General features: G+C 35.8%; 1 non-coding gene across 1 annotated transcript; it reads left to right on the top strand.

Annotated features, from left to right (window-relative positions):
• Positions 1-280: 280 nt before the first annotated feature.
• Positions 281-387, top strand: LOC121224702 (small nucleolar RNA R71). Its single transcript, XR_005922447.1, has one exon. It is a non-coding gene; the product is annotated as a small nucleolar RNA R71 (small nucleolar RNA).
• The last annotated feature ends 12,880 nt before the right edge of the window (positions 388-13,267 follow it).

A 13,267-nucleotide genomic window follows, 5' to 3' on the forward strand; every position in this document is an offset into this window, starting at 1 on the left:
AAAACTATTAAACCTATTAGTGGTAAAATTTTTAAGCATTGAGGAAATTGAAGATACCTAAAATGCAAGTGAAATGAGAGCGTCCACTTTATGTACTCCAACGACCCGTCTTCCTAGCACTGCTAATTTGGTTGGCCATTGATAATTGTTGTTGGCAATCCTCTCAATGATTTCATAAGCCTCGTTATAAGACTTAGAACCATTAGAAGAAGCGTCCACTACAATCCTCATGTGAGCATTGAGACCATTATAGAACGTCTCAAGTTAGATGCAATGAGGGATTCCGTGATGAGAGCACTTCCTTAATAATTCTTTGTACCTTTCCCATGCCTCATATAAGGACTCATCATTCATTTGTTGGAAAGTAGTGATCTTGTTCCTCAACTTAGCATAATTGCTAGGCAGGAAATACTTCATGAGGAATCTTTTTGTAAACTCTTGCATGTGGAAATAGAATTTGGTGGCAATAAGTTCAACCAAGCTCGAACTCTGTCCCTTAGTGAATATGGGAACAACTTTAATCGTAGTGCATCTTCGGGTACTCCAGCTAACTTGAAAGAATCACTTATCTAAATAAATAGTCTTAAGTGGAGGTGAGGATATTTGGTAGGCATTCCACTAAATTGGCCCACTTGAAGTATCTGGAACATGACTAGCTTCAGCTCAAACTATTGTGCCTCGATTTTGGGTCTCTTAATACTCAGATTAAGATCATGAAACGTTGGCACAACATACTGTCTTAGAGCTCTATCCCTATCATCACCAATAGGGATAGGATTTTGAGCAGGGTTTGCTCTGTTTCCTTGATTCAAATTTTCAAAGATTATCTTTTCGATCCTTCTCTAAAATGCTTGTCTTCTTCGTCATCGAAAACTTTTTTCAATCTCAGGGTATACGAGGAGTAAATCGATAATTCGATCAATACACATAAACACTTAAAACAAACACAGAAAAATTACTTAAGTTAAAATTGAACAAAAAATTAAACCAAAATGCAAAACTCACAAATTCACAAATAACGACTTTTAAAACAGTCCTTGGTAACGACGCTAAAAACATGGAACAATGGAAATGTGCAAGTGTACACAATCACAACAAGTAATAAAGTGACAAGCAAATGTCGAGTTATTGTACCTATAGGGATAGTGAAAAGAGTTATTTATGAATGCAATTAAAAACACTTTGGTGAAGAAAAATATTTTGTTTGAAGAAGTGATTAAAAACTCATGTTCATGTTCTTACGAATAAATTCACAACAACTTGGTAATTTGCTAACTACTGCTCATACATATTTATTAAATTAACTAATCTCTTGAACATTTTCCAATGCCAACCAATTCAAACAAATAATCAATCTTCATAAGCACATAAAAGATTAAGTGAGGTAACAATGTATTCCTACCTTGAAACAGTTTAATCACAATAATCTTGCAAGTTATGCAAGGCTAATGTACCGTCTAATATCTTCGCTAATTTAACCCTCAGCTACCTTAGAAGATTCAACATGCACTGATTAAGTATTGTGTCAATTAATTACAATTTCAACACGATTAAATAAGTAATTCATTAGTTAACTTACAATTATAATGCAATAGTAGCTTAATCATGATTTTACTTAATCAAACAACTTACCAAGGCCTATAACAACACAAACACAATTTTAATAACTTAAGTGAACGAAATGCAATCAACCTAACACGAATTAAATTTAAGTCACATTAATTAAATTAAACATATCAACATAACAAGTATTCATAGACATTTTCATAACAACAACAATAGAAAATTAAAGGATAGGGAACTAGAACCAAATTCGGTGTTTCTTCGAAGTTTGACTAGTTTGCTCTGCTCCTCCTTCTCCGATTGTTCTTGTTGAACCAAGGCTTCTACGAGCACTTGAATGCTACTTCAACTGGTGGTTGAAGGGCTCTTTTCCAAGTGGGGAAATTGGTAAGGAAATGGAAAGGAAAAAAGAAGATCAAAGGAAGGGTTTTGAAGAGAGAAAATTGAGAGAGAAGTGAAGAATGAAAGGATGAAAGGTGTGTTTGAATAAGCAGCCAAGGGGGTATTTATACGTTTTATAGGCTGATAAAAATAGCAAAAATTAGCATCCATAGACTCGCCCCATGGCCGGCAACACATATGGCATGTTTGAGAAGCTTTCAAAATGCTAAATTTAGTTAGGGGCAAATCTACAAAGATTTGATAAGTGGATGGGTCTGAATGCAATTTTTTGCAAGCCAAATAATCAACTAAATAAGTTGATTGGGTCAGCATATTAGACGGTTGTGGGAGCTCTAGTGTCCATCCGCCCTTATAGGATAGCACCAAAGGAGTTGGTGGAATTAAAAGCTCAAATCTAGGAACTGTTGGATCAAGGATTCATTCGACCTAGTGTGTCTCCGTGGGAGCGCTGGTGTTATTTGTAAAGAAGAAGGATGGGACCATGCACATGTGCATTGACTATCAGCAATTGAATAAACTGACTATCAAGAATAAGTATCCTTTTTCGAGGATTGATGATTTATTTGATCAGCTACGACGAGCTTCAATTTTCTCCAAAATAGATCTTCGTTCTGGGTACCATCAGCTGAGAGTTAAGGAGGCTGACGTGTTTGTGACTGCATTTATGACTCGTTACGGTCATTACAAGTTCCTAGTGATGCCGTTTGGGCTGACGAATGCACCAGCTGCCTTCATAGACGTAATAAAGTACAAAAAAGGTAAAGACAATATCGTGACTGATGCATTGTCGAGGAGGTATACTTTACTCTTTGTTCTCGATTCTAAATTTCTTGGATTCTCTTTGCTGAAAGATTTATATGCTCATGATGACGACTTTCATGAAATATTTGTTGCTTGTGAGAATACTGCTATTAAGAAATTTTATAGGTACGAAGGATTTCTTTTCAAGGAAGGAAAACTTTGTATTCCACGAAGTTCCGTTCGAGAACTCCTTGTACTTGAGGCGCACAGTGGCGGACTTATGGGACATTTTGGAATTAGTAAAACCATGTCGACATTACAAGAGTATTTCTATTAGCCTAAAATGAAGAAAGGCGTTGAGCGCATATGTGAACATTGCATAACATGCAAAAGGGCCGAGTCCAAAATTTAGCCACATGGACTATACACTCCATTGCCAATACCCGAAGGCCCTTGGATCAATGTCTCTATGGACTTTGTTCTCGGGTTGCCGCGAACAAAAACGGGGAAGGATTCTATTTTCTTTGTAGTAGATAGGTTCTCTAAAATGTCTCATTTTATTGCCTTACAAAGATCGATGATGCTGTCCATATTTCAAATCTTTTCTTTTGGGAAGTCGTACGTTTGCATGGGATTTCGAGAACGATCGTGTCTAATCACGATACCAAGTTCTTAAGCCATTTTTGGAGGTCCTTGTGGGGAAAACTCGGAATCAAGCTTCTATTCTCAACCACTTGTCACCCCCAAATTGATAGCCAAAATGAGGTAGTCAATCGAGTGATATCGACATTACTTAGAGCGATCATTCGAAAAACTTAAAGTCAAGGGAGGAATGCTTGCCGCATGTTGAGTTCGCCTACAACCGATCAGTTCATTCAACAACCAAATATCCCCCTTTTGAAATAGTCTATGGCTTTAATCCTTTGACACCTTTGGATTTGTTGTGTCTGCCTAACGATCGGCTTATTCATGCAGATGCAAAAAAGAAAGTCGAGTATGTGAAAGAACTACATAGGAAGGTGCGCGATAACATTGATACAAGAACGAAGATCTACGCGCAAAAGGCCAAAAAGGGTCGAAAGTGAGTTGTGTTCGAACTCGGTGATTGGGTCTGGGTTCACATGCGTAAGGAGCGATTCCCAGCCCAACGGAAGTCCAAATTACTACCCCGTGGAGATGGACCATTTTAATGTTGCTGACTTATCTCCTTTCGATGTAGATTTTGACTTGAGGACAAGTCATTTCGAAGAGGGGCAATGATACGACCACTCCCCACAATGAGTCCAGCTCGAGTAAGGATTCCATTGTGTTTCCTCACGGACTAAGTACGCGAGCTCGTGCAAAGCAATTCAAAGAAGCTATATCGGTTTTGGCTCATCATCTTTGGGATGAGATATCGGCTGGAAGTGTTGGGCACATTCGTACCAGCTTTACGAGCCTTCCGTGCATATTTTTGCAAGCTGAACTTAGCTCCATTTCAGCTCCATGAGCTCGAATCAGCTAAAATTCAGCTCAATTTCATTTAGACATTAATATTGCTGCTGGAATAATTATTTGAGTTAGTTAAATTAGTTAAATACAGCTCAATTAATAATCGTTGTTTAATTGGTCTAAAATCTGGACAAATTTAAGTATTCATGTTAATTGAAGAATAAGCATGCACTGATTAAGTATTGTGTCGATTAATTACAATTTCAATACAATTTAATAATTAATTCATTAGTTATCTAACAATTAATATTGCAAGAATAACTTAGGCATGATTTTACTTAATCAAGCATCCAAGGCCTATAACAGCACAGACACAATTTCAATAACTCAAGTAGGCAAAATATAATCAACACAACACGGATTAAATTCAAGCTAGATTGATAAAAATAACCATTTCAATAGCATAAATATTCATAAACATGTTTGTCAAAACAACAACGAAATTTAAAGAGATAGGAAACAAGAAGCAAATCTGGTGTTTCTCCGTGGCTTGACTAATTTCTCTGTTCTTCGTTCTCCATTGTCCTTGGCTATCAAGGTGGCTTATGAACACTTTAATTGCTGCTCAAAAATGGCTGATGAGGACCTCTTTCCCAAGAGAAGAAATTAGCACTTTAACAAAAGGGAAAATGGGAAGGAAAAGTTGAGAGAAAGTGAGAGAGGAGAAGAGAGAATAAGAGTGTGAGGGATGAGTTGAATGATCAGCAAGGGGTGGCTTTATTAGCTAATTGTTGCTGCTAAAAATAGCAAATTCCATCAGCCAAAGAGACCCCCCTTGGCCGGCCACACACATGGAAAAGTTGAGAGATTCAACTTTGCTAAAAATAGCCTGGGGCAAATTCATAAAGCCACATTTTTTGGAGGGGTTTGAATGCAAGGTTGAAATTCCATAAACCGTGGAAGATTAACAACAACGGGAAAACATTTTCCACACGCGTTGCCAAGTTCAAGGAAAAATATGTAGTGTCATCATTGATGGTGGCAGTTGCGTGAACATGGCAAGCACTCTAATGGTAGAGAAATTAGGCCTACCAACCACCAAGCATCCGAGCCCATACAAACTCCAATGGCTCAATGATGGCGAGGAACTAAAGGTTACCAAGCAAGTACTTGTTTCCTTCTATATAGGAAAGTACTCTGACGAAGTTCTTTGTGATGTTGTCCCTATGCATGCAGGCCACTTGATGCTTGGACGCCCGTGGCAATTTGACTGACGAGCTCTGCACGATGGATATTCTAACCGATATACCTTCAAGCACATGGGGAGAAACATGACTTTAGCCCCGTTGGCTCCGAAGCAAGTTTATGAAGACCAAATCAAATTGAAACAATTTGTAGAACAAGCGAGAGGAAAAGAAAAAGAAAAGAATGAAAATCAAAAAGAAAAGAAAATTGAGAAAAAAGAGAGAAAATTGTAAATGAAAATGAAAAGAGAATGAAAAAAGAAACAATGAAAAAGAAAAAGAATGTGAAAAATTGAGTGTGTTTGCGAGAGCTAGGGATGTACGGAAGGCTTTGATGTTAAAACAATCTCTTCTTGTGCTCCTGTACAAGAAGAACATGTTTATTACTAACGACTTACTTGAAAACCTTCCCTCTTCAATTTTGACTCTTTTGCAGGATTACCAAGATGTCTTTCCCGACAAAACTTTGAGTGGGTTACCACCTCTTCAATTTCGTCCAATTAGTCTATGCTCTATCTGTTTTGGAAGTTCTTAGAAAGAAAACTTTATATGCTAATATTAAAAAATGCACTTTTTTTGACAACGTTGTTTTTCTAGGTTTTCTGGTTAGTTCGAGAGGCCTGGAAGTAGATCAAGAAAAGATCAAAGTAATTCAAGAGTGGCCAAACCGACTAGCAGAAGTCAAGTTCGAAGCTTTCATGGATTGGCAAGTTTTTATAGGCAATACGTGCCTAACTTTAGCACTGTAGCTGCACCTCTAACAAGTGGGATAAAAAAGAATTCAGCCTTTCAATGGACCGAAGAACAAAAGAAAGCATTTATTTTACTTAAAGAGCATCTTACTAATGCCCCTTTACTAGCTTTACTTGATTTCAATAAAACATTTGAAATTGAATGTGATGCTTCAGGTGTGGGCATAGGAGCCGTGTTGACACAAGATGGAAGGCTAGTTGCCTACTTTAGCGGGAAATTAAGTGGAGCTGCCCTCAACTACCCCGTTTACGACAAGGAGATGTACACTTTAGTTCGAGCCCTAGAGACGTGGCAACATTATTTATGGCCGAAGGAGTTCATGATTCACTCTGATCACGAGGCTTTGAAGCACATTAAGGGCCAGCATAGTAGAAAAGGAGATGCCAAACATAATCACTCATTAAAGGACAAAACTTTATATGTTCTTGATCTACTTTCATTACATTTTGTACAAGATAGAGCATAGACTAATTGGACGAAATTGAGCAAAACTCTTAAGGTTCTCTACTTTGGGGATAAGGACAATCAATATATTATTCAGTTCTGGTTCAATGTCCCTCCCTGCAAAAACTTCATGGATGCATTCACAAACAACAGACCCAACAATATCCCACTAACTCTGGAAAAAGAGGGAATCAAATCCATCGTTCCACGGGGCCTTTAGAGGCGACATATCAAATAAAGCCTTCTTAATTTACTCATTAAAAATCGGTTTACCCAAGAAGTCAACATTTGAGGATTTTAGCCTAGGAAAATCACCAAGTGGTTGCTCCAACATGCTTCCTAGTCACTCTCCATATAACTTTTGGAAGAAACTCATGATCTCAAATCAAAGAACATTTTGATAAGAACTCCACTCACCGTTATCCAAAGGTAAAGCATTAATATGATTTAATTTTCTTCTCTGAATTGCACGGCTATGAACAAATTTTGCATTCCAATATCCCAAATTTAGCCACTCATATCTAGAATTTTGCTTCCACATCATCTATCCATGATTGAAAACATTTTCTAATTCATCCCTCACATCCATCTCAAGTTGGCCTAATTGGTTTGAATTTGATCTCTCTATGGCCTTTTGAATGCTTATAAGAGACTTAAAAGGTTATTTTTTTACGGGAACCTATAAAACCATTGTAACGACCTGAAAGTTAATGGTGTTAAAAAATGTGGTTTTAGGACCCGATTTTCGTAAATCAGACTCATAAATATTTTAATATTTACGAAGTTATATTAGAAGCAAATTGAATTTCAGTTAAGTAATTTTGTTGAATTAGTGTTTAATTTAGGTATAAGGACTAAATTCCATAAGTGATAAAAGTATGAATTGATATTAAATTATAATGTAGAATTAGATTAAGGACTTTAAAAGAAAATATACCTTAATATGAAAAAGGTGGCCGATTATAGTATATATATGTATGTTCTTATTTTATAAAATATAAGTAATTAAATTATAAAATGAAATGCAATAAAACATTATTAAACTCAAGTTAGTGGAAAATCAAAAGCATTTTCCGTCTTTCTTTCTTTTGACCGAAACATTAAGGGGGGATAAAAAGAACTCATGGCTAGGGATTCAAATTTTTAAGCTTCAATTTGGTTAGTTCAATTTAGTCATTTTCTTGTAATTTTTATGTTTTCAGAATCTCGAGCTATCTGACCCATGTCTTATTTTTTGGTACTTTTAAAGATTGAAGATGTTGCCATTATTGAATAATAAAATTCTTAGGACTAATTTGATAGATTTTGAGGTTAAAAGTGAAAAAGGGCTAAATTATAAAGTCAGTTGTTGATTTTGTGCAATAGGGACCAACTTGAAAAAGAATTGAAATTTAATAGTAGAAATGAGAAATCGGGAGATAAATTTGGCTTAGAGAGAAATTGGTATAAAAATTTGAGGTTAAATGTGGAAGTTATGTTAGTCCCGGTTTTAGGGGCTAAATTGAATAAAATGAAAAAGTTGCATATATTAGCAATTGAATGTGAAATTGATTGTGTATTAATGAAATGTGTTGTTTGCTTTATTCTATAGCTAACATCGACCCAGTGATCTGTCGTAATTCGATGTAGTAGATTAAACTAGTTTTCACATTTAAGGAGCTTGAATACAAGCATTTTCGTTATGTTTTAATTTTCTTTAGTTTAATTTGCACTCAATAAAATTTGCACATTGAGTCTTTTATTAACCTTAAGGGCCTAAGGGAGAGCTAACATACTTTGTGAATGTGCAAGAGACCATTAGAAGGCATTTCGGGACAATACTAGACGTCATGTTGCAACATGGGAGATCCGATGTCGAAACAAAAAGAGCAGAATAGAGAAAGTGAGAAATTCCCTTCAATGTCGCGACATAGGCTGAGGTTGTCACGACATACCCTTGAAGACAGTTGCAGAGGAGTAAATTGGTTGCTATGTCACAACACAGGTCCTAGTGTGTTGCGCCATCGACTCTGTGACAAGAATAAAACACGTAGCAGGGGTGTTTTGGTCTGCACAGTCAAACTTAAAGCGCAGGAACGTCAGCTAACCTAGGGTTAAGGGCGACGACTACTTGAAGCCTATAAATAGGCTCCTTTGGCACACATTATTAACACCATTCCATTAGCTTAGATTCTCTCTTTAGGTTTAAGTTTTGGTTTTTTTTTCTTTAGGTTTTTCATAGTTTTAGTTTATTTGTTCTATGTTTCTTTCAAGAGTTCTGATTTATTAAGGATATCAACTGTTGTGGATTCGTTCTTATTATCAATATCAATAAGTTTTTTTCATAAACTCTCTATTTCAACCCATTCTTTATGATTAATTCTTCCATCTATTCCATGTTGTTTATGAAGGCTATGAGGAACTAATCCTTCTATGGGGGATTAGCTAGTGGAAGCGTGATCTCTTAACTGTTTTGTAGGGTTACTCAATGGATCAATTTTTTGGGAAAGGAAGAACGTGAAACAAAACCTAAGCCTGACAACCCCAGGAAGTCATCAAGGTGGGAATTAACCAAAAATTTGTATTATCCATTCATGAACACCTTTACCCCAAGCCAATCTGGACTGTAAGGTCGGAAGATAAGTAGTCCTTGATGACTCGTTATGTTAGTGGAAGATCTGAAGATCATGCTAGGGTAACGACTAGTTGGTTGATGAGGAACCCAAGATGATGCTTGATTGGAATTGTTGAAGCAAGCTAATCACCCATCTTTAAATTCAATTCATTTTATTCTTTATATCTCTTGAAATTCAATTCTTTTATGTTATTTTATTTTATTCAAGAAACCCCAAAATTATCTCTTATTTTACTTTTGTACTATAACTAACTTAAAGTATTAATTAGATTTTTAATTGTTTAGGTTAAGATTGATTTAGTACTCGCTTCCCTTAGGTACGATCCTCGGAGTACTCACCTACTTTGTTGTAAAATCTCTAGACTCGTATACTTTCGAATACTGCCTCATAACTCTTTATTTTATTACAGTATTCACACTCTGGACGTTTGTACGTCTAGAGGTGATCACTCGGCTTCTTCGAGAAAGAAGGGAAAAGATAAAATCATCGACAAATAGATCAGAGTTTATGGTTTACATTTCTATAATCCAACCTCTTAGTTAATTTCTGCATTTTGAACTATATGCACATGGTGAGAATTTAAGGTGAGTCAATTGATGATAATGATTGATGTTCTTGAGGACTAAATTGAAACCTATGTGGAAGATATAGATAATTGTATAATTATGAAATTGAATGCTTATTGTGATATTTGATGTTGTTATATGATTTAAATGAATGAATTTATGATCTAGTTTATGTAAATTTATACATGGATTGAGTATGAGTAACGAATACCCTATTACTTGTTCGGGTAGAGCCGAATATAATTGGCATGCCATAGGATAGGAAGAGTTCAGGGATGCATTGACTATAAGTCGATCAGGCACTGGGTGCCGATTTGCTTCGGCTTAATCGATGAGACATTGGGCGTGTAACACCCTAAACCTGGCCTAGACGTCCAATCAAAGTTTAGAGAGTTACATCCTCGATACTGAAATACCACATAGATAACACAACAATACTAAACCATACTCCGCATAATATTCATCACAAAGATTAGTTAAGTATATAATCTTTCAAAGTCCTACTATTATAGTTTACTGAAATTCCTAAAGTAGTAATTAAAAGAAAGATAAAAGCTTGATCGAGTTTTCGCGGTCCCGACCCGTTCAAGACTAAAAACTACCTAAAATCCAACCAACAATAAAGTGAGTTGTAAACTTAGTGCACAAAGAAGCTTGTTCACATAAACACATTTACCAAATAGTGTCAATATTCAAAGATTCAATCTGATAACAGAACATTTCTAGTTCAGATCCAAGACAGAGTGATTTCAGATGTAGAAACAAATTTCAGCTTCATATACAGAATACAAATTAGAGTCAGATGCAGATATTTCTAACTCCCATCCGCTACACACCATCTTCATCCATCTCAACACACTGTTAAGGGCGTTCAATGCCCAACCAACCCTACACACCATAGGGTGTTTTTCTGACACGTGTACAGAAACGCAGCTTAGCTACTAGATCGTAATACAATGAAACGCTGGAATCAGAGTGATACATATGGTGGCTTAGCCACCGATTTAGAACAGATCACTTCATTCTTCTTAATATCCCAACCCTTGCATATGCAGATAACCAACATCCACAATACGTATTTAGTTATTCTGACTTTTTCCAAAAGTAAATAGCATAGTTCAATATCAGACTAAGCATCACAGTGCACATACAGGTATAGAATTCATGCAAAGGTCACAGGGTGTCAGAGAGTTATCATTCAGTCAAATTCAGACCATTCATCCCATGGGGACATTAAAATCAGTCTTAAGTAACATTTTCGAGCCCTTTTTATAAATGCCACATGACCTGGGCACATAGTTGTGTCCTTGCCCATGTGGTTCTCACAGCCTGGGCACACACCCATGTCCTTGCCTATATGGTTTTAAAGTATAAATAAGAGAGTTACATGGCCTGGACTGTAACAGCCCGATTTTGGGCCTAATCGAAACAGTGGTTTCAGGACCACAAATTTGAAGAGGGAAAATATTATTGTCATTATATTTTTATGATCTACAATTTCATGGAAATATTTTGTAAAAATTTCGTTCGAAAATTTCGACGTTTGGGTACTCAATTTAGTCAAAAGGACTAAATTGTAAAAAGTGCAAAAGTTGAGTTCTACATGTTAAAAGTGTCTAATTGTTATGAAATTATAAATTGGGGGTCCTTATATGACAATTAGACCATTAGTTAATTGATGGAAAAAAATAGACATAAGAAATGGGTGAAATAGATTTTTTTTTAAATGGGGGAATTTTAGTCATTTAGTAATAAAAAGAATTAAAAAGGGAAAAAGATGGAAAAATGTGCTCATCTTCTTCATGGTGAACGAAATCAGCAAGGGGGAAGCCATAGTTAGGGTTTTTAAGCTTCCAAGCTCAATAGTAAGTGATTCTAAGCCCCGTTTTTAATGTTCTTTACGTTTTCGGAGTCCCAGTAACTTAATTTAGCTTATTCTAGCAATAATTTAACCTAGGGTTTATATTTGGAAAAATACCCATAGTTTCAAGTGGGCGATAGAGTGTTTTTGAAAGTATCTCCATGGAAGAAGATTCTGAGATTTGGTCATAAAGGAAAATTGAGTCCACGCTTTATTGGACCGAATGAAGTTATTAAAAGAATTGGACCTGTAGCTTATCGGTTAGCTTTGTCAGCAGAGTTGGAAAGAATACATAATGTATTTCATGTATCGATGTTATGACGCTATCGTTCTGATCCTTCACATATAGTTTCTCCTACAGAAATTGAAATTCGACCGGATATGACTTATGAGGAGGAACCGATAAAGATTCTGGCTCGAGAGGTCAAACAGTTAAGAAATAAAAGTGTAGTCTTAGTGAAAGTGTTGGGGCAAAAACATGGAATGGAAGAGGCTACGTGGGAACCGGAGGAAGTTATGAGGAAACAGTACCCAAACCTCTTTTCCGGTAAGATTTTCGGGGACGAAAATCCCTAAAGGGTGGAGAATTGTAACAGCCCAATTTTGGGCCTAGTCGGAACAGTGGTTTCGGGACCACAAATCTGAAGAGGGAAAATATTATTGTCATTATATTTTTATGGTCTACAATTTCACGAAAAAATTTCAAAAAAATTTCGTTCGAAAATTTCGACGTTTGGGCACTCAATTTAGTCAAAAGGACTAAATTATAAAAAGTGCAAAAGTTGAGTTCTACATGTTAGAAGTGTCTAATTGTTATGAAATTATAAATTGGGGGTCCTTATATGACAATTAGACCATTAGTTAATTGATGGACAAAAATAGACATAAGAAATGGGTGAAATAGATTTTTTTTAAAATGGGGACATTTTAGTCATTTAGTAATAAAAAGAATTAAAAAGGGAAAAAGATGGCAAAATGTGCTCATCTTCTTCATGGTGAACGAAATCAGCAAGGGGGAAGCCGTTGTACGAGGTTTTTTTTTCCTTCGAGAGACAATTGATAGATGAATCCTACTTTTAAGCTTCCAAGCTCAATAGTAAGTGATTCCAAGCCCTGTTTTAAATGTTCTTTACGTTTTCGGAGTCCAGTAACTTAATTTAGCTTATTCTAGCAATAATTTAACCTAGGGTTTATATTTGGAAAAAGACCCATAGGTGAAAAGTGTTTATTTTGCTGTTTTATGGTAGAATACGAAGCTAGAAATTATGTTAAACAACTTTTGCTAAGCGATTTTAAACGAAAACGGGTAAATTGACATAATCGGTAAAAATACATAATGTTCAAAAGTGTGTGTTAGAGTGGGAATTTGATGTTTCCATAGAAGGGAAAAATGTCCAGCATGTCATAAAAACATAAGAATAAGAGATGAAGTTTAATTTCTGAGCTTGGGGACAAAAGTGTAAATATGTAAAAGTTAGGGGGCAAAATTGCAATTTTTCAAAAATTTGGGTGGAGGACTATTTTAATAAATGTGAACATTAAATGAGTTAAAATTTCTATTATAGATCAAGAAAAACGAGAAGACTACCTCAAATGGGGAAAAGAGAAGATAGTGGAGTAAATATCAAAATTACGATATTTTGCACC

This window comes from Gossypium hirsutum, chromosome D12, assembly GCF_007990345.1.
Source record: "Gossypium hirsutum isolate 1008001.06 chromosome D12, Gossypium_hirsutum_v2.1, whole genome shotgun sequence".
Lineage (NCBI taxonomy): Eukaryota > Viridiplantae > Streptophyta > Magnoliopsida > Malvales > Malvaceae > Gossypium > Gossypium hirsutum.